This window comes from Leuresthes tenuis, unplaced genomic scaffold, assembly GCF_036924035.1.
Source record: "Leuresthes tenuis unplaced genomic scaffold, fLeuTen1.0.hap1 SCAF_9, whole genome shotgun sequence".
Lineage (NCBI taxonomy): Eukaryota > Metazoa > Chordata > Actinopteri > Atheriniformes > Atherinopsidae > Leuresthes > Leuresthes tenuis.
Window position 1 is genome coordinate 28937776 of NW_027325363.1, and position 26897 is coordinate 28964672.

General features: G+C 42.9%; 3 non-coding genes across 3 annotated transcripts; 2 read left to right on the plus strand and 1 right to left on the minus strand.

Moving 5' to 3' along the window:
* The first annotated feature begins 10292 nt into the window (after positions 1–10292).
* On the plus strand, positions 10293–10406 carry LOC140314867 (U5 spliceosomal RNA). Its single transcript, XR_011917196.1, has one exon. It is a non-coding gene; the product is annotated as a U5 spliceosomal RNA (small nuclear RNA).
* Positions 10407–10714: 308 nt separating this feature from the next.
* LOC140314929 (U2 spliceosomal RNA) lies at positions 10715–10898 on the plus strand. Its single transcript, XR_011917254.1, has one exon. It is a non-coding gene; the product is annotated as a U2 spliceosomal RNA (small nuclear RNA).
* A 3244-nt stretch (positions 10899–14142) lies between these two features.
* Positions 14143–14256, minus strand: LOC140314856 (U5 spliceosomal RNA). Its single transcript, XR_011917186.1, has one exon. It is a non-coding gene; the product is annotated as a U5 spliceosomal RNA (small nuclear RNA).
* Between the last annotated feature and the right edge of the window lie 12641 nt (positions 14257–26897).

Here is a 26897-nt window from a genome sequence, read left to right on the forward strand (position 1 = left end):
AAAACTTTGTCAGGCTGTAACATAACGTTAACACCCTCTGGTGTAGAAGTTAAAATAATGCCTAATTTACACATGAGATCACAGCCCATCAGGTTAATGGGACACAACTCTGATAACAAAAATGAGTGTTTGAAGGAGAGCCCATCGGGAGTGACACACGCAATGGGCGATGTCATTTTCTCCTTCACAACCTGGCCTGATGCAGACATAGAGTAAACATGGTTTCCACTTAACTTTGGAGGACAATCAACCTCCCCTGACGTCACTACTGATGAACATAAGTTCCTATATTCTGAGAGAAATATCTTTGCTCTAGGACGGAACTAGCATACAAAACTTTACTACGTGAATCACAGTCGGCAAGCGTTTCTTCACTACACAGAGCAGGAAAAATGTGTGAGTGTGTTTGTGCTATCACCCATTAGTGGAGGCTCCGCTGCCGCGTGACGTCCAGAACCTGCCTCCCACCCTCAGTCAGCCTTTTGCCCAATTTCATCACTTTTCAGCTGTGGACACAGCCACAGTAAAAACAAATATTCGGATCATAGCTCTGGCGTGGCCCATTTCGACCTCCTCTCCCACACGTCCACGTCTTCAACTTCGGCCTCGTCCTCTGTTTACACCAACTGCGTAATACATGGTCATGGCTGCCAAATGCAGCTCCTTTTCACACTTGTCCCTTTTGGTTGTCTTACGCGTCTCAACTTGGTTATGAGCATGGCGAGCATATCGGCGAACGTCAGCCAAACGAGGACCCTCACACCATCCCACGTAAATGTTCTTTACTTCAGTGGCGACATCTGGCATGAGGCCTTTAATTATTGCATTGCATGCAATACTCTCCCATGGTCCTGATTCATTACCCAAATCCCTTGGTCTCTGATGACCGCTGTGCTTGCTGACTTCCTCAAGGATGCGGTGTACAAAATCATCAGTCCCTTCACCGGGTTTCTGTTTGCAGGTGTAAATGTGGGACATATTGATTTTGGTTGGAAATTGAGTGGTGATGGCTTGACACAGTCTTTGGATGGCTGCTTCATATTGAGCGTTATCATTATGTCCTCGTTCACTGTTGGTAGGTCGCAAATCCAGTTGTAGCATACTGGCCTCTATTTTGCAGAGGTCGGTCAGTTTGAACTTTTTTGCCAATATGCGACGCAATTCAACCCCGGTCGGGCAGAATTGTGCGCAGAAATCTCGCAACTCGTCAGCAAAATGGGGTCCAGAAATCTCTGGATCTGGTAAGCATTGTTATGCTTCCATGATGTCAGTCTCAGTCCAGGGTCGATAAACCAGTAATGGTCCAGTGGGAACTGCAACTTTAACCATAGGCATGGTTTGAATCTGGTTTTGTTTTTTCTCACGTTTAGATCTCTGAAGTCCAGATTGTGGGTAAAGGATTTTTGTCACTTGCGTTAAAAGTTCTTGGGCAGGTACGCTGGAGAACCAAACGTCTTCCTTTTCCTCATCATCAGACCTATGTAACTGATGTTGTGAGAATGATGGAATTTCTTCCCGAGGGAGGATGGAAGAAGTCCCTTCTTCCCGAGAGCCAGAGGCTTGTGGCAGGGCTGGCTGTTGTTGTTGCAGGCGTTGTGGAGGGCAGGAGTCCAGGTCTGGATCCGGCACAGCGAGAGCGCTCAGGGTGGGGTAAAGAGGTGCAGAAGGAGAAAAAGTGTTATCAGTGGAATATGGTGGTGGTTTAAAAGAAGATTCAGTCTTAATCAGAGCTGAATTATGTTTTCGTCCACATACTAAATTATTATCATCATTCCGTCATGGCATTTGTTTAACATTTTCCTGTCTTTCTCTTAATACACTTTATTTTTTCCAACATTCTATACCTTTCTTACTTCTTATTTAAACTTAATTTTCTTTTTTTTGCTTCATCTCTTTCTCATATTTGCAAAACTTTTCTTCTAATTTTCTTATTTCTAACATACTAAAAGAACCTTCAGGTGGAAAACCTCTGGACCATATTTCTTTTTCATTTCAACATACTTAGGTCCCCCGGTAGGGTCAAAAGTCTGAGACCTACTGTTTCCCATTCTCAGACTTGGAATGGGGAAATATATTCCTTCACTCAAAGGACGTCTCCAATGAGGACCTTTAATCTGTACTCACACTTCTTCGGAGTACTTCACACTTCTTCGGACTGCTTCAAAAGTTTCACTTACCCATGAAATCTCTGTCTCACTAATGACACAACCGGGAAACCCTCTTTTATTCAAATAAAAACTAAAAAGCAGTCCTATCGTCTCAGACTATCATATTTAAAAAATGATCCGAGCGCTGGTATTCAGGAAAAGGACCTGCCAGTCCTCTCTCTCAGAAAAGGCCTTGGAGGTATGAGGCTGGAACAGCTACTTCAGTCCAGGCTGGCCATGCACTGCGGTCCGGTCCAGAGACACCAGTCGAGGGATCCTGTTCGTGACGCCAAAATTGTGGACATTGAAGGGCATGTTGAAGGTGTGAATGTCCGACCATAGTTGGTAAAAAGCCGGTAAGAAAAGGTTAAAATACCCGACTCTACACAATCAATAGCGGGAGCGGAGTTGTTCGGCTAAAAGAAGGTGTGAAAGTCCGACCATGGTTTGTAAAAAGCGGGTAAGAAAAGGTTCGAATGCCAAAATATACACCATCAAAAGCGGAAGCCGAGGTGTTCGGCTGCAAGTAGGTGTGAATGTCAGATCATAATTTGCAAAAAGCTGATGAGAAAGGTGTGAATGACCAACAAAAGTTGCTGAAAAATGTGATTCTGTGGTAGGAATTAATTCCACAGTTCTTTGACAATGCATTGTACTCAAAAATGTTTTTTTGTATGCTGACAATCGTTCAGAAAACATCAAATTTGGATCAGCAGGTGAAACGGTCCAATCTGTTTCTTTCTGACATGTAGCAACAAACTCTCCCACACCTTGTCAATGCCAGTGTGTAGGTTTGGCCAAGGAAATGTGAGGGCGAGCACCACAAACATTAAAAAAATCGAATTGCTCTGGAGTGAGCGACACAGCCAATAAAGTAGGCGCGCATATTTTTTCACTACTGTTTCCCATTCTCAGACTTGGAATGGGGAAATATATTCCTTCACTCAAAGGACGTCTCCAATGACGGTGTGAATGACCGACAATAATTGCTGAAAAATGTGTTAGAAAAGGTAAGAATGCCAGACCATTCATCATCAAAAGCGGGAGTAGAGGTGTTCCGCTGTAAGATGGTGCGAATGTCCGACCATAGTTGGTAAAAAGCGGGTAAAAAAAGGTTCGAATGCCCGAATATATACCATCAAAAGCGGAAGCGGAGGTGTTCGGCTGCAAGAAGGTGTGAACGTCCGTCCAAAGTTTGTAAAAAGCAGGTAAGAAAAGGTGCGAATGCCCGAACATACACCATCAAAAGAGGGAGCGGAGGTATTCCGCTGTAAGATGATGCGAATGTCCGACCATAGTTGGTAAAAAGCGGGTAAGAAAAGGTTCGAATGCCCGAATATATACCATCAAAAGCGGAAGCGGAGGTGTTCGGCTGCAAGAAGGTGTGAATGTCCGACCAAAGTTTGTAAAAAGCAGTTAAGAAAAGGTTCGAATATCCAACCAAACAATCAAAAGTGGGAGCAGAGCTGTTCGACTGCAAGTAGGTGTGAATGTCCACCCATAATTCCTGAAAAATGGGTAAGAAAAGGTGCGAATGCCCAACCATACATCATCAAAAGAAGAAGTGGATGTGTTCTGCTACAAGAAGGTTTGAATGTCCGACCATAGTTTGTAAAAAGTGGGTAAGAAAAAGTTCGAATGCCCGAACATACACCATCAAAAGAGGGAGCGGAGGTGTTCCGCTGTAAGGCGGTGTGAATGTCCGACCATAATTGGTAAAAAGCGGGTAAGAAAAGGTTAAAATACCCGACTGTACACAATCAATAGCGGGAGCGGAGTTGTTCGGCTACAAGAAGGTGTGAAAGTCCGACCATGGTTTGTAAAACGCGGGTAAGACAAGGTGCGAATGCCCGACAATGTATGATCAAAAGAGGGAGCGGAGGTGTTCGGCTGCAAGGTCTGAATTTCCAACAATAATTTGTAAACACCGTTGAAGAAAAGCCTCGAAAGCCCGACTATACACCATCAAAAGCGGGAGCAGAGGTGTTCAGCTGCAAGAAGGTCTGAATGTCCACCAATAATTACTGAAAAATGGGTAAGAAAAGGTGTGAATGCCCAACTATACATCATAAAAAGCAGAAGTGGATGTGTTCGGCCACAAGAAGGTTTGAATGTCAGACCATAGTTTGTAAAAGGCGGGTAAGAAAAGGTTTGAATGCCCGAACATACACAATCAAAAGAGGGAGCGGAGGTGTTTCGCTGCAAGAAGGTGTGAATGTCCGAGCATAGTTTGTAAAAAGTCGGTAAGAAAAGGTTCGAATGCCAGAACATACACCATCAAAAGAGGGAGCGGAGGTGTTCCGCTGTAAGAAGGTGTGAATGTCCGACCATAGTTGGTAAAAAGCGGGTAAGAAAAGGTTAAAATACCCGACTCTACACAATCAATAGCGGGAGCGGAGTTATTCGGCTAAAAGAAGGTGTGAAAGTCCGACCATGGTTTGTAAAAAGCGGGTAAGAAAAGGTTCGAATGCCAAAATATACACCATCAAAAGCGGAAGCCGAGGTGTTCGGCTGCAAGTAGGTGTGAATGTCAGATCATAATTTGCAAAAAGCTGATGAGAAAGGTGTGAATGACCGACAATAATTGCTGAAAAATGTGTTAGAAAAGGTAAGAATGCCGGACCATTCATCATCAAAAGCGGGAGAAGAGGTGTTCGGCTGCAAGAAGCTGTGAATGTCCAGCCATAATCACCTAAAAACGGGTAAGAAAAGGTAGTATTGCCAGACCATAAATTATCAAAACAGGGAGCGGAGGTGTTCCGCTGAAAGAAGGTGTGAATGTCCGACCATAATTGGTAAAAAGCGGGTAAGAAAAGGTTAAAATACCCGACTGTACACAATCAATAGCGGGAGCGGAGTTGTTTGGCTACTAAAAGGTGTGAAAGTCCGACCATGGTTTGTAAAAAGCGGGTAAGAAAAGGTTCGAATGCCAAAATATACACCATCAAAATAGGGAGCGGAGGTGTTCAGCTGCAAGAAGGTCTGAATGTCCATCAATAATTGCGAGAAAACATGAAAAAAAATTTTCGAATATCCAACCGCACATGATAATAAGTGGGAGAGGAGGTGTTCAGCTGCAAGAAGGTTTGAATGTCCGACCATAGTTTGTAAAAAGCGGGTAAGAAAAGGTTCAAATGCCCGAACATACACCATCAAAAGAGGCAGCGGAGGTGTTCCGCCATAAGAAGGTTTGAATGTCCGACCGTAGTTTGTAAAACGCGGGTAAGACAAGGTGCGAATGCCCGACAATGTATGATCAAAAGAGGGAGCGGAGATTTTAGGCTGCAAGGTCTGAATTTCCAACCATAATTTGTAAACACCGTTGAAGAAAAGCCTCCAAAGCCCGACTATACACCATCAAAAGCGGGAGCGGAGGTATTCAGCTGCAAGAAGGTCTGAATGTCCACCAATAATTACTGAAAAATGGGTAAGAAAAGGTATGAATGCCCAACTATACATCATCAAAAGCAGAAGTGGATGTGTTCGGCCACAAGAAGGTTTGAATGTCCGACCATAGTTTGTAAAAGGCGGGTAAGAAAAGGTTCGAATGCCCGAACATACACAATCAAAAGAGGGAGCGGAGGTGTTTCGCTGTAAGAAGGTGTGAATGTCCGACCATAGTTGGTAAAAAGCGGGTAAGAAAAGGTTAAATTACCCGACTCTACACAATCAATAGCAGGAGCGGAGTTGTTCGGCTAAAAGAAGGTGTGAAAGTCCGACCATGGTTTGTAAAAAGCGGGTAAGAAAAGGTTCGAATGCCAAAATATACACCATCAAAAGCGGAAGCCGAGGTTTTCGGCTGCAAGTAGGTGTGAATGTCAGATCATAATTTGCAAAAAGCTGATGAGAAAGGTGTGAATGACCGACAATAATTGCTGAAAAATGTGTTAGAAAAGGTAAGAATGCCGGACAATTCATCATCAAAAGCGGGAGAAGAGGTGTTCGGCTGCAAGAAGCTGTGAATGTCCAGCCATAATTACCTAAAAACGGGTAAGAAAAGGTAGTATTGCCAGACCATAAATGATCAAAACAGGGAGCGGAGGTGTTCCGCCGAAAGAAGGTGTGATTGTCCGACCATAATTGGTAAAAAGCGGGTAAGAAAAGGTTAAAATACCCGACTGTACACAATCAATAGCGGGAGCGGAGTTGTTTGGCTACTAAAAGGTGTGAAAGTCCGACCATGGTTTGTAAAAAGCGGGTAAGAAAAGGTTCGAATGCCAAAATATACACCATCAAAAGAGGGAGCGGAGGTGTTCAGCTGCAAGAAGGTCTGAATGTCCATCAATAATTGCTAGAAAACATGAAAAAAAAATTTCGAATATCCAACCGCACATGATCATAAGTGGGAGAGGAGGTGTTCAGCTGCAAGAAGGTGTGAATGTCCACCCATAATTCCTCAAAAATGGGTAAAAAAAAAGGTGCGAATGCCCAACCATACATCATCAAAAGCAGGACTGGATGTGTTTGGCTACAAGAAGGTGTGAATGTCCGACCATAGTTTGTAAAAAGCGGGTAAGAAAAGGTTCGAATGCCCGAACATACACCATCAAAAGAGGCAGCGGAGGTGTTCCGCCATAAGAAGGTGTGAAAGTCCGACAATGGTTTGTAAAAAGCGGGTAATAAAAGGTTCGAATGCCCGAATATACATCATCAAAAGCGGAAGCGGAGGTGTTCGGATGCAAGAAGGTGTGAACGTCCGACCAAAGTTTGTAAAAAGCAGTGAAAAGCGAGAAAAAGCTTTTCGTGAGTTCTGCATGATTTGGGTTTCACTGTAACTATGTTAAAACTGATTTGTCCTTCATATTTACCATGTCTAGAAAGATTTAAACAAAAAAACAACGTTGTACTTTGCAGTAAAAGAAAGAGCAAATCTAAAGTTTCAGGAATCCGAGTATAAGCCTGCTTTCATGAGTTCTGCACGATTTCGGATTTTGCTATAAAATGAATTGCTTTGCTCAAACCAAGTTAAAACTGCTTTGTCCTTCCATATTCATCAATGTCTAGATCGACTTCAACAAAGAAAAACATTGGACTTTGCAGTAGAAGAAGTTGAAATCCATCTACACATTGATAAATATGAAGGACAAAGCAGTTCCCACTTGCCCATAAGAAAATAAGCTTATTCTCGGATTCCTGATCCTTCAGTTTTGCTCTTTCTTCTACTACTTCATACATTGTCGGGCATTCGCACCTTTTCTTACCCGCTTTTTACAAACTTTAGTCGGACATTAACACCTTCTTGCAGCTTAACCACCTCCGCTCCCTGTTTTGATCATGTATGGTCTGGCAATACTACCTTTTCTTACACATTTGTGAGTAATTATGGCTGGACATTCACACCTACTTGCAGCCGAACACCACCTCTCCCGCTTTTGATGATGTATGGACCGGCATTCTTACCTTTTCTAACACATTTTTCAGCAATTATGGATGGAGATTCACACCTACTCACAGCCGAACACCTCCGCTCCCACATTTGATGGTGTATATTCGGGCATACGAACCTGTTCTTACCCGCTTTTTACAAACCATGGTCGGACTTTCACACCTTCTTGTAGCTGAACAACTCCGCTCCCTCTTTTGATTGTGTACAGTCGGGCATACAAACCTGTTCTTACCCGCTTTTTACAAACTATGGTCGGACATTCAAACCTTCTTGTAGCCGAACACATCCACTCCTGCTTTTGATGATGTATGGTTGGGCATTCGCACCTTTTCTTACCCATTTTTCAGTAATTACGGGTGGATATTCACACCTTCTTGCAGCGGAACACCTCCTCTCCCGCTTATGATTATGTGCGGTTTGATATTCGAAAATTTTCTTTCATGTTTTATAGCAATTATTGATGGACATTCATACCTTCTTGAAGCCGAACACATCCACTCCTGCTTTTGATGATGTATGGTTGGGCATTCGAACCTACTTGTTGCCCGTTTTTCATTAATTATGGGTGGACATTCACACCTTGTCGCAGCCAAACACCTCCGCTCCCTGTTTTGATCATGTATGTTTTGACATTCGCACCTTTTCTCACCTGCTTTTTACTATTGTCGGCCAATCACAGCTTCCTCTCCACCATACTTGTATGGTAGGAAATTCTCACCCACTCTCATCCGAAGACCTCTCCTCCCGCTTTTGTTAATATTTAGTCGGGCATTCGAACCTTTTCTTACCCACTTTTTACAAATTATGGTCGAACATTCACACCTACTTGCAGCTGAATACTTCCGCTCCACCTTTTAGTGATGTATGGTTGGCATTTGCACCTTTTGTTACCCTCTTTTTATACTGATTGCTGAAGATTAAGTTGTTCTTTCTCAAACTACAATTTTTTTTTAATTGTTGAAACTTGATTTGAAGTGGATAAATAAGGAGGACAAACAGTTTTAAGTCACGCTGATAGAAGAAATGAATTTTATAGCAAAATCTGTATTTCGTCATATGTCGAGAGATGCTTATTGCTGAAGAAGTTCTTTCTCATTCTACAAAGTACAACGTTGTTTATCGTTGAAACTTGATTAGACATGAATAAATATGAAGGACAAAGCAGTCTTAACTTGGTTTGAGTTAATTAATTCGTTTTATAGGAGAATCCGAATTCGTGCTTATTTTCGGATTCCCGAAGAATGAGTCTGGTTCTTTCTCATAATACAAAGTTTGTTGTTTATTGTTGAAACTTCATCAGAAGTGAAGAAATAAATGAATGCCTATCAACAAATGTGGGATCTAAACTCTACTGCTTCCTCTAAAATAATTTCTTTTCTCAATTCAGAAATGTGTGTGTGTAAGTCACAACACCCGTGACACCAAAACGGCTTTCTTTTCTCTCTTTTCTCTACACTCTGCACTATGAGCACACACACCAAATCAGAAAGGCTTTTTTCTCTCTTTTCTACATTATGGACTGTGGGGACACAAAACCACTCTCTCTTTTTTTTTTTTGATTGTGTGCCAGGGCGTTGTCTCACGTATTAGATTATGCTTAAGATACGAATGGGTTTATCAGTCACATCAGAATCCATACATACTGATCCTCCCGTAATAAAATGGTCGGATCTTATCAAACACACTTTGTTTCTTGTGACAATCAAGTCAGCGAAACAGCGTATACACGTCAAGACACTGAATCAAGTTTGCCACAAGAACTCATAAGTTTGGCAGTATTGCTCTGCCGTCAGCAATCATACACCCATTTTATTTTCGTGAGACGTGCAGGCACCTGTTCATCTACTGTTCTATCACTATGAATTAGTTTATCTATTATCAATAAGGATACTTCTACAACTACTATCAAAGTATGTCCGGACTTCTTATGTTGTCAGTTGCTATATATGAATAAGTGGGTAGCTACTGACAAGCATTAAGCATGTCACACAGCCCAAACATATAACATTTCAGGACACACCACACAGTTAACAACCACAGTGAAGTGTCAAAGCCCAAACATTCAACAGGACACTTACACAACACATTCAAATCAAACAGTCAGACAACATACAAGAACATATACCCCAGCCGGCATTGCTCCCTGCCTATTTTCCTACAGCTCACTATGTGTGCGCACACCTTTATTCACAAACTCTTCAACTTATACTCTTTTACCGAAGCTGCTACAGCTCGATTGGCCGAATACCCTTAGATCCTATTTCGGTGAATTTGACATCTGCCTTACATGTAACAGATTAGCGGTTTAGCAGTTTTAATTTAGTTTGAATGAAGGAATTCATTTTATAGCAAAATCCGAAATCGTGAAGCACTCCTGAAAGTAAGCTTATTCTCGGATTCCTGAAACTTTAGATTTGCTCTTTCTTTTACTGCAAAGTACAACGTTGTTTTTTTTGTTTAAATCTTTCTAGACATGGTAAATATGAACGACAAAGCAGTTTTAACATAGTTTGAGTGAAGGAATTCATTTTATAGATAAAATCCCAAGAGTCTGCAGAGAAAAGAGAGTGAATGCGAAGTAGACTTTAACACGGCTATGGGAGCGAGCCGAGTGTCGGCTAACCGGGAGAATTGCTTGAAAGAAACGCGACACCGAATGAGCGGTCAGAACAAAGCCTCAATACGGGATTCTCGCTCACCATGGGGAAGGTGGCTAAACCAACTAGCCTGATGCCCTGCTCCCGCAGTGACGGATAATCGTACTTTGGTTTCTCTTCATAACATACAAGTCTTTCGCCTTTTACTAAAGACTTCCGTGGAGAGCAGCACTAATGAGTTGTTTCTATTATTGGCAGGCTTTACCTTTGCGGGTGAAGCCCTTTCTGTCTGTGCAAAAGAAATCTTGCTACTTTGCAGAGTGACTTCTCTGAGTAGAGTCGTCTTACTTGTTGCGACTGTGCCGATGTTCGAAGCTGGAGTGCAAAGTTGTTGCTTGAATGGTGCTTGCTGGAGCATGCGGGAGTGCAAAGTTATACCATTTAAAAGGGCTGAAGAGTGCTCAGTGCAGCGGGTGGGCGGAGGTGCAACGTGACACTCTGGCCACCTATGGCCATAAAAAGAACACTGCTACAAGTGCGCATTGTGCCAGCAAGGGCCCTCGGACCTGAAACAGTGGACAGTTATCGCTTCTCGGCCTTTTGGCTAAGATCAAGTGTAGTATCTGTTCTTATCAGTTTAATATGTCCTCTATACGAGGACAACATATTAAATGGATTTTTAAGAATAGGAGTTGAAAAAGAAGCTTGCTCCGTTCACTCCAAGCCTCGACCCGGTACTGCAGTGCCGCTGGGAACGGTGCGCTCTCCTCTGCTCTTGTGAAAAAGCAAACAGCGGTGCAGGATGGAAGTTTCAGGGAGCCCAAGATGAAACTTTCTTTTAATCTATTGAGAAAGGAGAGTGAATGCGAAGTGGACTTTAACACGGCTCTGGGAGCGAGCCGAGTGCGGGCTAACCGGGAGAATTGCTTGAAAGAAACGCGACACCGAATGAGTGGTCAGAACAAAGCCTCAATACGGTGTTCCCGTGGTGTTTGTGGCTGCCTTGTCTTTTGCACAGAGTAAAAGACAAGGCAGCCATCGAATAGATTGTTTCTACTTGGTCAGCCGAGGAGCAGGGGGGGGGGGCAAGCGTCTCAACCAAGCAAAGCTCACCAAGTAGGAACAATCGGGCCCTTTTCGATGGCTGCAACACCTGAAAGAGATATTGATGCGAGACCCGATCAAATGCTTTTTCAAAGTCTAAATTTAAGATGACAAGCCGGGTGTTTCTGTCTCTAGCGTAATCAATGATGTCTCGAATCAGTACGAGGCTGTCGGTGAGTTGTCTCCCTGAGATGGCACAAGCTTGGTCTGGGTGAATTACCTCCTCTAAAACAGAGGACATCCGTGTCGCTAAAACCTTGCTAAAAAGTTTACAGTCAAAGTTTAAAAGTGTGATGGGCCTCCAATTCTTTAGGTCAGTCTTATCATTTTTTTTATAAAGTAGAGTCACTATTCCCACTCTAAAACTGTCAGGCAGTCGGTCGAGTTTTTCAAAATCTTTAAAAACATCTAAAATGTCTGATGATAAAAGGTCCCAATAGGTCAGATAGAATTCTGCAGGAAGCCCGTCTAAACCCGGAGCTCGACTTCTCTTAAAACCTGTTAGGCATTTTTTTAACTCTAAAGCAGTAAAATTCTGTGTCAAGTGTGCATTCTCTTTTACGGTTTTGTCAACGAATTTTAAGATTTCTGCCGATGTTTCCAAGTGCACTGGTTTCTCTTTGTACATGTTACTATAAAAGGTATGTACAGTTTCAATCATCTCTTGTGTGGATTTTGTTAAAAACCCATCTTCTCTTTTTAGATTTTGATTACACTCCTTTTTATTTATAACTTTCTTTCTTTTTCACCTTCCTCAATTTCCTGCTCCCTGCTTCTTACAAAAATTCCTTTACTCTTTATTTCTGCTAAAACTGACATTTCCTTTTTGACATCTTTGATTTCTTCTTTAAAGTCTATGCCACACTGATTTAGTTTAAAGTTGCGCTGTAAGCGTTTATGTAGTCCCATCATACATCTATTCTCTTTCCTTTTTTTACGTTTACCTTGCTGTTTAAAAAAAGTCTGGGTCGTTTCCTTCACCATTTCCCACCATTGTGCATGTGTTTCGTAGAGGTCTTGAAGGGTCTGCCACTCTTTATAACATTCCCTGTACTGACTGACTATGATTTCATCCTCCAACAGGGAACAGTTGAGTTTCCACAGACCACTTCCTACCGTCACACCAGAAGGGGGTGAAAGGGTGCAGGAGAGCATAAGGTGGTCTGAAAAGAAAACAGGGGTTAATCTAACATCAGTGGGTGGGCAATCTCTAGTAAAGAAATAATCAATGCGAGAGGCTCTGGTGCCATCATGACTAAACCAGGTGAAGCCCTCCTCTCTGGGATGCATGGTTTTAAAACAGTCAGTAAGCTTAAAATCCCTGCATATGCCCTGAAGTAAAATCGAAGTCTTATCCACTTTAAAATCTACCCCTGCTCTTTTTCTATCTTTCCTGCTCAAGATACAGTTAAAATCCCCTCCTACAACTAAAGGTACTTGCCCTAGCATGTAAAGCTGTATATCTTCTAAAAGGTCATACCTTTAATTTTTTCCATTGAAACCATAAATATTTAAGAGGTTAAAGTCTTGCCCCATAAAATTCAAGTGTGCTAAAAGTGCCCGTCCGTCTCTCACCACTGTGCTACCTTTCACCAGAACATGCAGATTTTTAATTAGAATGGCCACACCATCATTTTTATTTTGATTTGAGCCACTCCATATCGATAAATGGGGCCACATTTCCTCCCATTGTCTATGGTTTTTTAAAAAAGGTAGTCCACATTCTTGTATTAAAAACACATCTGATTTTATGGAGTCTAAGAAGGATAAAATACTCTGGGCTCTTGTCTTTGATTTCACACTTCTCACATTTAGTGTTGAGAAGGTGAGAACCATTAAAAGCATAAAGGAAAGTAGGTATGTCATTTTCGTTTTTCTAAGTTATCAAAACAAATTACACACAGGTTATTTCTTGGGAAACTAGCTCTTCCTTCATTTCTTTAGGTGAAAAGTGAGTAGGGTGATCTATATTTCCTTTTCGGACTCTCGATGTTGGCCTCTGACGCAATGTTGCATTTAACTTTGAGTCCCTGGGGGTCGATTGCAGAGCTGAAGTTAAAAAGGAGACCTCATTTGGTGAGTCGGAGGGGAAGACTCTAGGTTCTTCCACTGAAGAACTGTCTGAAAGGGACCTAACCCTTCCCCTCTTCTCTGATACCACTGGGGAATCAGAGGCTCAGATGCCGTCCTCTTCGGCTGTTGACCTTCGGGGAGGTGAGTATCTTCACTAGACTCACCTGTCTGCTCTTCCTCCTCATTTAGCGTAGCTCCACCCTCTGCCTGTGAATTCTCACAGACTTCAACACTGAGTGGTGAGGCCTCTACAGGCCCCTCCCCTTTTTGCTCCTCACTTCCAATCCAAGCTTTTTGCGGGAAGTTTGAATTTATTGGGTCAACCTCTTCACTTTGTTCACCAACTGCCACCTTTGGTCCTTCTCTTTGTTGGCTTGACTGTGGCTTTACCGTCTTTAATTTGTTGGCAAAAGATTTAGGGCAATCTCTGAAGAGGTGATTTAATTCTCCACAGAGATTACATTTCCTGCCATTTGGACACTCTCCAAAAGTTTGCCCAATTTCTCTGCTCTTCCCACATAACACCTTGGTACAAGCCTCAACCAGGTGCCCATGCTCACCACACTTGCGGCAGAACTTGGGCTGCCCCTGGTAGTGGATGTAACCTCGGTTTTCAAGGTGGCCAGAGTGTCGCCCACCCGCTGCACTGAGCACTCTTCAGCCCTTTTAAATGGTATAACTTTGCACTCCCGCACGCTCCAGCAAGCACCATTCAAGCAACAACTTTGCACTCCAGCTTCGAACATCGGCACAGTCGCAACAAGTAAGGCGACTCTACTCAGAGAAGTCACTCTGCACAGTAAGAAGATTTCTTTTGCACAGACAGAAAGGGCTTCACCCGCAAAGGTAAAGCCTGCCAAAAATAGAAACAACTCATTAGTGCTGCTCTCCACAGAAATCTTTAGTAAAAGGCGAAAGACTTGTACGTTATGAAGAGAAACCAGAGTACGATTATCCGTCACTGCGGGAGCAGGGCATCAGGCTAGTTGGCATAGCCACCTTCCCCATGGTGAGCTTTGCTTGGTTGAGACGCTTGCTCCCCCCCCCTTGCTCCTCGGCTGACCAAGTAGGAACAATCGGGCCCTATTCGATGGCTGCCTTGTCTTTTACTCTGTGCAAAAGACAAGGCAGCAACAAAAACACCACGAGAATCCCGTATTGAGGCTTTGTTCTGATCGCTCATTCGGTGTCGCGTTTCTTTCAAGCAATTCTCCCGGTTAGCCCACACTCGGCTCGCTCCCATAGCCGTGTTAAAGTCTACTTCGCATTCACTCTCTTTTCTCAGCAGACTCTTGGGATTTTATCTATAAAATGAATTCCTTCACTCAAACTATGTGAAAACTGCTTTGTCCTTAATATTTACCATGTCTAGAAAGATTTAAACAAAAAAAAACAACGTTGTACTTTGCAGTAAAAGAAAGAGCAAATCTAAAGTTTCAGGAATCCGAGAATAAGCTTACTTTCATGAGTTCTTCACGATTTCGGATTTTGCTATAAAATGAATTCCTTCACTCAAACTAAATTAAAACTGCTAAACAGCTAATCTGTTACATGCAAGGCAGATGTCAAATTCACCGAAATAGGATCTAAGGGTATTTGGCCAATCGAGCTGTAGCAGCTTCGGTAAAAGAGTATAAGTTGAAGAGTTTGTGAATAAAGGTGTGCGCACACATAGTGAGTTGTAGGAAAATAGGCAGGGAGCAATGCCGGCTGGGGTATAGGTTCTTGTATGTTGTCTGACTGTTTGATTTGAATGTGTTGTGTAAGTGTCCTGTTGAATGTTACATGTTTGGGCTTTGACACGCTTCACTGTGGTTGTTAACTGTGTGGTGTGTCCTGAAATGTTATATGTTTGGGCTGTGTGACATGCTTAATGCTTGTCAGTAGCTGCCCACTTATTCATATATAGCAACTGACAACATAAGAAGTCCGGACATACTTTGATAGTAGTTGTAGAAGTATCCTTATTGATAATAGATCACCAATTCATAGTGATAGAACAGTAGATGAACAGGTGCTTGCACATGTCTCACGAAAATAAAATGGGTGTATGATTGCTGACGGCAGAGCAATACTGCCAAACTTATGAGTTCTTGTGGCAAACTTGATTCAGTGTCTTGACGTGTATACGCTGTTTCGCTGACTTGATTGTCACAAGAAACAAAGTGTGTTTGATAAGATCCGACCATTTTATTACGGGAGGATCAGTATGTATGGATTCTGATGTGACTGATAAACCCATTCGTATCTTAAGCATAATCTAATACGTGAGACAACGCCCTGGCACACGATTAAAAAAAAAAAAGAGAGAGAGCGGTTTTGTGTCCCCACAGTCCATAATGTAGAAAAGAGAGAAAAAAGCCTTTCTGATTTGGTGTGTGTGCTCATAGTGCAGAGTGTAGAGAAAAGAAAGCCGTTTTGGTGTCATGGGTGTTGTGACTTACACACACACATTTCTAAATTGAGAAAGGAAATTATTTTAGAGGAAGCACTAGAGTTTAGATCCCACATTTGTTGATAGGCATTCATTTATTTCTTCACTTCTGATGAAGTTTCAACAATAAACAACAAACTTTGTATTATGAGATAGAACCAGACTCATTCTTCAGGAATCCGAAAATAAGCTCTATTTTATGAGTTATGCACGAATTCGGATTCTCCTATAAAACGAATTCATTAACTCAAACCAAGTTAAGACTGCTTTGTCCTTCATATTTATTCATGTCTAATCAAGTTTCAACGATAAACAATGTTGTACTTTGTAGAATGAGAAAGAACTTCTTCAGCAATAAGCATCTCTCGACATATGACGAAATACAGATTTTGCTATAAAATTAATTCCTTCTATCAGCCTGACTTAAAACTGTTTTTCCTCCTTATTTATCCACTTCAAATCAAGTTTCAACAATTGAAAAAAAATTGTAGTTTGAGAAAGAACAACTTAATCTTCAGCAATCAGTATAAAAAGAGGTGCAAATGCCAACCATACATACCTAAAAGGTGGAGCGGAAGTATTCAGCTGCAAGTAGGTGTGAATGTTCGACCATAATTTGTAAAAAGCGGGTAAGAAAAGGTTCGAATGCCCGACTATATATTAACAAAAGCGGGAGGAGAGGTCTTCGGATGAGAGTGGGTGAGAATTTCCAACCATAATCTATAAAATACGGTGAAAAAAAATATGTGAATGCCTCATAGAACACTAAAAGCGGAAGTGTTCGGCTGCAAGAAGGTGTGAATGTCCGACTATATTTGGTGAAAAGCAGGTGAAGCAAGGTCTGAATGCCCAACCTTACATCATCAAAAGCGAGATCAGAGGTGTTTGGCTGCAAGAAGGCCATAGTTTGCCAAAAGCGGGTAAGGTGCGAATGACCGACTAAATATCAACAAAAGTGGGGGCGGAGGTCTTCGGATGCAAGTGGGTGTGAATATCCCACCATACAAGTATGGTGGAGAGGAAGCTGTGAATGGCCGACCATAGTAAAAGGCGGGTGAGAGAAGGTGCGAAAGTCAAACCATACATAATCAAAACAGGGAGCGGAGGTGTTCTGCTGTAAGAAGGTGTGAATGTCCAACCATAGTTGGTAAAAAGCGGGTAAGAAAAGGTTAAAATACCCGACTGTACACAATCAATAGCGGGAGCGGAGTTGTTCGGCTACTAAAAGGTGTGAAAGTCCGACCATGGTTTGTAAAAAGCGGGTAAGAAAAGGTGCGAATGCCCGACAATGTATGATCAAAAGAGGGAGTGGAGGTTTTCGGCTGCAAGAAGGTCTGAATGTCCAACCATAATTTGTAAAAACCGGGGAAGAAAAGGCTCGAAAGCCCGACTATACACCATCAAAAGTGGGAGCGGAGGTGTTCAGCTGCAAGACGGTCTGAATGTCCATCAATAATTGCTAGAAAACATGAAAGAAAATGTTCGAATATCAAACTGCACATGATCATAAGCGTGAGAGGAGGTGTTCAGCTGCAAGAAGGTGTGAATGTCTACCCATAATTACTGAAAAATGGGTAAGAAAAGGTGCGAAGGCCTGACAATGTATGATCAAAAGAGGGAGCGGAGGTTTTCGGCTGCAAGGTCTGAATGTCCAATCATAATCTGTAAAAATCAGGGAAGAAACGGCTCGAAAGCCCGACTATACACCATTAAAGGCGGGAGCGGAGGTGTTAAGCTGCAAGAAGGTTTGAATGTCCGACCATAGTTTGTAAAAGTCGGGTAAGAAAAGGTTTGAATGCCCGAACATACACCATCAAAAGAGGGAGCGGAGGTGTTCCGCTGTAAGACGGTGTGAATGTCCGACCATAATTTGTAAAAAACGGGGAAGAGAAGGCTCGAAAGCCCGACTATACACCATCAACAGCTGGAGCGGAGGTGTTCAGCTGCAAGAAGGTCTGAATGTCCATCAATAATTGCTAGAAAACATGAAAGAAAATTTTCGAATATCAAAACACATGATTTTACGCTGGAGAGGAGGTGTTCAGCTGCAAGAAGGTGTGAATGTCCACCCATAATCTGTAAAAACCAGGTAAGAAACGGCTCGAAAGCCCGACTATACACCATCAAAAGCGGGAGCGGAGGTGTTCAGCTGCAAGGTTTGAATGTCCAACCATAGTTTGTAAAAGGCGGGTAAGAAAAGGTTCGAATGCCCGAACATACACCATCAAAAGAGGGAGTGGAGGTTTTCCGCTGTAAGACGGTGTGAATGTCCGACCATAGTTGGTAAAAAGCGGGTAAGAAAAGGTTTGAATGCCCGAACATACACCATCAAAAGAGGGAGCGGAGGTGTTCCGCTGTAAGACGGTGTGAATGTCCGACCATAATTTGTAAAAACCGAGTAAGAAAAGGCTCCAAAGCCCGACTATACACCATCAACAGCGGGAGCGGAGGTGTTTAGCTGCAAGAAGGTTTGAATGTCCGACCATGGTTTGTAAAAAGCGGGTAAGAAATGGTGCGAATACCCTACAATGTATGATCAAAAGAGGGAGCGGAGGTGTTCGGCTACAAGGTTTAAATGTCCGACCATAGTTGGTAAAAAGCGGGTAAGAAAAGGTTAAAATACCGGACTGTACACAATCAATTGCGGGAGCTGATGTGTTCGGCTACAAGAAGGTTTGAAAGTCAACCCATGGTTTGTAAAAAGCGGGTAACAAAAGGTTCGAATGCAAAAAGCTGATGAGAAAGGGTGAGAATGCCCGACTATACACCATCAAATGCGAGAGCGGAGTTGTTCGGCTGTGAATAGGTGTGAATGTCCGACCATAATTGCTGAAAAATGTGTTAGAAAATCTAAGAATGCTGTACCATACATCATCAAAAGTGGGAGAGGTGGTGCAGTAGAAGTTGAAATTGATCTAGACATTGACAAATATGAAGGACAAAGCAGTTTCCACTTGGTTTGAGTGAAGCAATGAATTTTATAGCAAAATCCGAAATCATGCATAACTCCTCAAAAGGAACGTATTGCTCAACCAAAGGGATGCTTCTTTCTCATTCAGGGTATATGAGGAACTTTCTGCTTGATACATTTTAGACATTGATAAATATGAAGGACAAAGCAATTTTAACTTGGTTTGAGCAAAGCAATTCATTTTATAGGAAAATCCCAAATCGTGCAGAACGTATGAAAATAAGCTTATTCTCGGATTCCTGATCCTCCAGTGTTGCTCTTTCTTCTACTGCAAAATCCAATGTTGTTCTTTGTTGAAGTCGATCTAGACATTGATAAATATGAAGGACAAAGCAGTTTTATCTTGGTTTGAGTGAAGGAATTAATTTTATACATAAAATCCCAAATCATGCAGAACGTATGAAAAGAAGCTTATTCTCGGATTCCTAAAACTTTTGATTTGCTCTTTCTTCTACTGCAAAATCCAATGTTGTTCTTTGTTGAAGTCGATTTAGACATTGATAAATATGAAGTTAAAAGCAGTTTTAACATAGTTTGAGTGAAGGAATTAATTTTATATCAACCCATTGATCATACATTGTCGGGCATTCGCACCTTTTCTTACCCGCTTTTTACAAACCATGGTCGGACTTTCACACCGTTTAGTAGCCGAACAACTCCGCTCCCGCTATTGATTGTGTACAGTCGGGTATTTTAACCTTTTCTTACCCTTTTTTTACCAACTATGGTTGGAAATTCACACCTTCTTACAGCAGAACACCTCCGCTCCCTGTTTTGATTATGTATGGTCTGGCAATAGTACCTTTTCTTACCCGTTTGTGAGTAATTATGGCTGGACATTCACACCTTCTTGCAGCCGAACACAACCTCTCCCGCTTTTGATGATATATGGTCCGGCATTCTTACCTTTTCTAACACATTTTTCAGTATTCGAACCTTCTCTTACCCGCTTTTTACAAACCATGGTTGGACTTTCATACCTTCTTGTAGCTGAACAACTCCACTCCTGCTTTTGATGATTTATGGTTGGACATTCGCATCTTTTCCTACCCATTTTTCAGTAATTATGGGTGGATGTTTTGATCATGTATGGTCTTGCAATACTCAGCACTTTCTGACTACTCTATCAACTGGTCTAAGACCACAGTTCTGCCCATTAACTGTAGGGTCCAGAATATACCTGTGATCACTTTACAGTCAGGAAATATTAGATATTTAGGCATAAACCTTTCCTCCAGTCTCTCAGAGCTAACAAAGCTAAATCATGTGCAATTATTAAAGAGAGTAGAGGGCGATCTCTCTCGTTGGAAGTCCTTACCTATATCACTTATGGGGAGAGTTACAACCATTAAAATGATGATACTACCAAAAGTTAATTATTTGTTCTCAATGATCCCCATGAAACCATCTGCTACTTGGTTTAAGTCACTAGATTCATGCATCTCCAAATTTCTGTGGAAAAACAAACCACCACGTATTAGTTTAAAAACCCTACAGAAGACCAAGGACTGTGGTGGATTAGATTTACCTAATTTTCAGCACTATTCCTTAGCCAATAGGTTACAGTATATATCAAAATGGTTTAAACCTAGCCCAATAGATGAACCATGGATAAATATAGAACAAGCATTGTGTGATAATCTGGAAATCTCTGACCTGCCACTTATTCGTCAAAACGTAAAAAATCACAAATGTTTCAAAAGCATTAACATCAGCACCTCTCTGACAGCCTGGTGGGAATTTCTTAAAATAACAAAGTCCTCACTTGTCCCGTGTAAGCTTACACCCATCTGGAACAATCCTGACATACTGCAAAACAAAAAAATGCTAAACTTTACTCTGTGGAAGATCAAAGGAATCAAACATCTGGAACATATAATCCAAAATGGAAATTTTATTTCATTTGATGAGCTCATATCACAACATCAGATAGGCAGCAATAAATTCCTAGAATATCAACAACTTAAGTCTATAATAACAAAGAAATATATCCTCCACCAACCAGACTTACAACTCCCGACTAGGGTAGCAGAATTTCTAAGCATCTGCACCCCAAAACTACTATCAAAAATATATAAATTATTGTCTAAGATAGATGACACAATGTCTCTTCCATCCTCAAAATGGGAGGCAGATTTATCCATCAGTTCTAGTCATAGCTTCTGGCCACAAATATGTTTGAACACCTTCAGAATGACTCAAAATCCTAATTTACAGCCCATACAATACAAAATCCTTCATAGAACACACTATACAGGACAAAGGATGTTCAGGATGGGTCTAACACACTCAAACATCTGCTCACATTGCACAGATAATACACCTGATGATTATGCACACGCTTTGTGGTTTTGTGCGCCTGTCCAGAAGTTCTGGCTTGAAGTCTGTGAGGACCTATCAACATGGCTAAAGTGTAGCATCCCTGCATGCCCCAGACTGTGCCTACTGGGTGACTTAGACAACATCAACATGGAAATTAATTCAGCACACATGGTTCTCACAGTGTTATGTATCGCAAAGAAAACTATTCTCATGAACTGGAAAGCGAAGAACAATCTGTGTATTAACCAGTTTAGAAATTTTCTTTTAGATTATATTAGCATGGAAACAATGTCTGCCTCCTCAAAATATCAATTGGCTGAATTTCATTCTCTCTGGTCCCCTCTGATTAGCTTTATCACATAGTGGTGGTGGTGGGTTGCTGTCCCGTTGCTCTGGGCGGTTGGGTGTGTGCTGGGGGGGGCTGTGTCGCTTCGGGCGTCTGGTGGTCTCTCGGGTCGTGGGGACCGGGTTGGTCATTGCTGGGGGGGACTGTGTGTCGGGCTTGGAGGGCAGTTTTGGGGGCTTGCGGGTGGGGCTGTCTTGCGGTGTGGGGCGGGATCCCTTAGGGGCTTTGGGGTGGTGGCTGCTGGCTCTATGCCGGGTGGCCGGGCCGCTCTGGCGTGGGTGGTGGTGCTGGGCCTGGGCCCTGGTGGCTGGGCGCTGCCTTGCGCCTGGGGGGGCTGGGTTGCTGGGTTGTTTTTTTTTTCAGGGTGTTGGGGCGTGCGGTGGGGAGCGGTACTTCTCCCCTGTTGGGGGGGGCCTGGGTGATGGTGGGTCTCAGGCCCGGGCTGCTGCGACTGGTGTGACCGGGTGGTTTGCTTGTTTGTTTTTTGTTGTTGTTTGTTTGCTTTTTCTAGAGGTCCTCCGGGGTGGGGTTGGGTTGAGTGGGGTGGGGCGGGATGAGTACAGTAGCTCCCGGAATATGGTCGCTGCAGGCCCCGAGCCTGGTGGACATCAGGCCCTCCTGCCCTGTGTTGGCTCCCAGGTAGCGGGGATGCCTATTGCAGCCAGTCCCTGGCTGCCCTCTCTGGGGGAGAGTAGCTCCCCTGGTGTATATCCCCATACCCCTCTCCCTTCAGGCTCCTGTACAAAGTACACACTCACACATGAAGGGTTTTGGGGGCGTGTGTGTTCGGTGGGGTGTAGTGGATGGGGCCACGTAGGTGGTCCCCTTTGGTTGCACTCTGCAGTTCCCCGCCCCTGTTTTAATTACACCTTAAACATTACTACTTATCAAACACACTCACACACACACATTAGGTCTTGGGGGGTGGTTACACTGAGTGGCATCTTGTGGGCGGGGCTCTTTGGGTATGTAGGCTGCCCAGAGGGCCGCGCTCCCAGTTCTACAAGTTCGGCTGCCCCTCAATTTTAATTGCTCACTATTAGAAAATATTGAAGAGCCAGAAGGGTGAGGGGAGGGGTCTTCTTCGCACACCCCTGCTTCCTGGTTGCTGCTCGGGGCCGGAGGGGCCAGGAGGATTAATTAATTCTGCTGGTTCGGGGTCTGTGGTGGCTGGGGGGCTGCTGGTCCCCTGGTGTGCCCGCTGCACTACACCCCAGCGGAGTCGAGGGAGGGAGGGAGGACTTGTGGATGTATGGGACGTGAAAGTGTGTGTGGTAATGATTGGGCCTGGATCTGGGACTTGCTGTCGCCTGGCCTGCCTGTGCTTCTCCCGATGGGGGGGCAGCGTTGCCTCTCCCCGCTGCTCGCGACTTCACCCACCTGTGGGCACGTCTTGGCTCCCAGGGCACTTGGCCAGGGGTGCTGGGGCAGGCGCTGACCCACTGTGTGGCTGTCTGGGGCGCTTGGCCCTCCTGGGTATTGGGTGGGGCCTCTGCCGGGGAGTTTGGGGGAGCTGGGGCTCCTGGGGCCCGGGTCCAGTGCACGGCCCATGTCTTGGCGGCTGGGGCCTGGCGGGGTCGGTGGGCTGTTGCCCCTGGCTCCCGGAGGGCCTCTGCCCTATGCTTATGGGGGCTCTTTCCGGGGGCTTCCTCTGCAGTCTTCTGGGTGGATGCGTGGTTGCCCCTGCGGTGGGCTTCGTGGGTTCTTTGCTCTGTGGGGGCTGCTGGTGGCCTGGGTCTTGTGGCCCTCTCTGCCTGCTTTTGATTGCTTGGGGGGGCTGTGGATTGTGGCCCTGTACGCTTATACACTCATAACTAAGCACGGTTATCATGTAGGTCCTGTGCCATGGGTGTTGCATGTTCTCACACACACATTCATTAGTCCAGTAGCATGGTCGCTAAGCAGTTGATGTATTATCATGTCGTCTCAGGTCATCTATATCCACAGCTGTGTTGTATGCGATTGCCGCTTCTTGTGCTTGTTTTTGTTTGTTTGTGTGTTTGTTTTTTCTCTGCTTGTCTGCTTTCAGGTGCTCCTGGTGGATTCCCCTCATGTCTTGTCTGTTTTGTTTTTTACAGGTGTAGCAGCTGGTTGTCTGGTTTTTGTTTCTATTTTTGTTCTGTTTCCTCTTCTTTCCTCTTCTTCTTTCCTTGTCCCCCGGTCCGGTTCAGTTCTATTCCTTGTCATATATTGTAAACAGAAATAAATAAATGGGCATCAAGGGGAGCTTTACATTTATAAAACTTCCCTTGGCAAAGCAAATCTGTTTGGCATCAAAGGTATTCAGACTACAATTCTGCTGCCATAATGCTGAACAGGAGAAGGAGAAAAAAAAAAAAAAGTAAAGAAGACAGTTCTGCCGAAAGCCAGGGACTAGACCTGTTCTAAGTTCTATACTTAAGGATCTCTTAAGTTTGGTTTTGTAGGATCAGTAATTACCTGAGAAAGGTTGATATTGGTACACACCTTTTTTAAATGATCAGAGGCAGAGTTCAACTTGTTTAAATTAAAATTGCCACACAGAGATTGGGTTTAGGCCACATGCACACAGAATGACATCAACAAATATAAGAAATATTAAACATTTACACATAGATTTTTGAATACATGTAGAGGAATGATACTTTGAAATGTGCTCATTGCGGAGTTATGATCAGTTGAGTAATGAAGGTGGAACTATTCTGGGAAAGAGGTTCTATTCCCAGCATCATGATGGACACTCCTGATATAGAAGGTTTCGCTAACGCATTGGAATTGTTTTACTATTTTCATATGCATGTGCAATGAAGAATTGCTTGCTGCTGATAAATGCAAAGAAGAACAGCTTACACATAGATGCTCACATATAGGCTGCTGAATGCAATGAAGGATTTGCAAAACAGTGAAGTTAAACAATGAATGGGTCCATAGTCGGTATGAGTAGACTACAGGAATATTTACCTGGGTGTACGTTCAAACAGAGATGAGAAAATTGCGATAAATAATTGTTTGTTTGTTTGTTAGTATGTATATGAATGTTATGTGTATCAACTGTGTTGAGTTATATTAACTCAGTAGTGTCTCAGTGAAACAACCGACGGGGGAAGCCTTGCGGTGACAACAAAAGCAGTGTTTTACTGATCAGTCAAGTTGCTCCAGTGTACTCCATACAAACTGGTTGACTACTGAAGGGATAGAAAATGGGGAATACTTGTTTTAAAGCAAACAAGGAATTAGATGGGAAAAATACATGTTTTAACGGGACCCAGACAATATTAAATACTCAGACAGATGGGAGAAGTGTAGTTTTGTAGGAAATCACAAAATTATTACATAAAATTTGTGAAATCAATTGAAGAATGCCTTTCTGAAGAGCTGTTTACCACAGATGAGCAGCTTTGCGACCAAGCACATTGTAGATCGCTTTACTGCCAAAATGATCTAATTTAATGGATTGGTTTAGACATGCATAACAGCATTTTAAGAACAAAGAGAGAAACAAAAAGGGACAACGCTTCACGGTGGATGGTGATGTATAAATAACTGTGTATATGATGAAGGAGAGACCATTTGAGCAGCACAGCCATTTCGCAGCACAGGGACAGCAGTCCAAGTTAAAGGATCTCCCACGTGGTATCACCTGTCACACTGTGTCAAGGCATCAAAAGAAGAAAAAATCCTCAAACTCAAGGACAAAGAGACGAAGACTGCGGTGAACGAAGAGAGAGGACTGACAAACCAGAAATACAAAAGGATGCTCGATATCAAGATCCAGAAGAAGAGACTAACAATGCCACGAACACTTACGATGCTGGGAATGATGCCAGCAATGAACAGAGAAGAAGATTCAGTGTCATCAATCTGCAACACATGCCTCTAATGAGGGGGTGAATATAGAATCCTCAACGATTACAACGTCTCTGGGAACTGTGACAACAACAAGGTTTAAACCATTTTGATATATATTGTAACCTATTGGCTAAGGAATAGTGCTGAAAATGAGGTCAATCTAATCCACCACTGTCCTTGGTCTTCTCTGGGGTTTTTAAACTAATACGTGGTGGTTTGTTTTTCCACAGAAATTTGGAGATGCATGAATCTAGTGACTTAAACCAAATAGCAGATGGTTTTATAGGGATCATTGAGAACAAATAGTTAACTTTTGGTAGTATAATCATTTTAATGGTTGTAACTCTCCCCATAAGTGATATAGGTAAGGACTTCAAACGAGACAGATCGTCCTCTACTTTCTTTAATAATTGCACATAATTTAGCTTTGTTAGCTCTGAGAGCCTGGAGGAAAGGTTTATGCCTAAATATCTAATATTTCTTGACTGTAAAGTGATCACAGGTATATTCTGGACCCTACAGTTAATGGGCAGAACTGTGGTCTTAGACCAGTTGATAGAGTAGTCAGAAAGTGCTGAGAATTTATTTATGAGTGTGATCGTGTGAGTTAGAGACGTCTGTGAGTTCTGAAGAAAAAGTAATACATCATCAGCATAAAGACTTATTTTATGCTCAATATTTTGGAATTGGATGCCTTTAATATTTCTATTTTGTCTGATAGAAGCTGCTAAAGGTTTGATGAAAATAGCAAAAAGTGAGGGAGAAAGTGGGCAACCCTGTCTTGTACCTCTCTGCAGACTGAAGCTTGGAGAAGTTTGATCATTTGTCCTGACACTTGCATTTGGGGAGCTATATAATATCCTTATCCAGTTGATGAAGTGTGACCCAAACCCGAATTTGTTTAATGCTGTGAATAAAAATTTACAGTTCACTCCATCAAATGTTTTTTCTGCATCTAGAGAGTCGATTGTGGTTTCCAAGTTGTTGATGGTTGAATAGTCTATGAGATTAATGATCCGGTTTGTGAACGAACTGTTGTGCCTACTGCCCTTCAGCCCGTCAAATGAAACGTAGAATTTCAAACGTGACAAATGAACGAAGACCCAAGGAGTTGAGTCGTAAACGAATCAATACTGTTTCCTGTGCGAGGACCCGTCAGCCGAGGAGTTGAGTCATGAACGAATCAATACTGTTTCCTGTCCTGCTGACTGAGCTTATGAAACTGCCGCCTGCCATGTGGTGAGGAAGGGTACTGCATGAAAATGAACGAATCAATCACTGAGACAACTCGTTACTCCCGAGTCACTCCATCAAATGCTTTTTCTGCATCTAGAGAGTCGATTGTGGTTTCCAAGTTGTTGATGGTAGAATAGTCTATGAGACAAACGGGTAAGAAAAGGTAGTATTGCCAGACCATACTTGATCAAAACAGGGAGCGGAGGTGGTTCAGCTGCAAGAAGGTGTGAATGTCCGACTAAAGTTTATAAAAAGCGTGTAAGAAGAGTGCGAATGCCCGACAATGTATGATCAAAAGAGGGAGCGGAGGTTTTCGGCTGCAAGAAGGTCTGAATTTCCACCCATAATTCCTGAAAAATGGGTAAAAAAAGGGTGCGAATGCCCAACCATACATCATCAAAAGCAGGAGTGGATGTGTTCGGCTACATGAAGATTTGAATGTCCATCAATAAT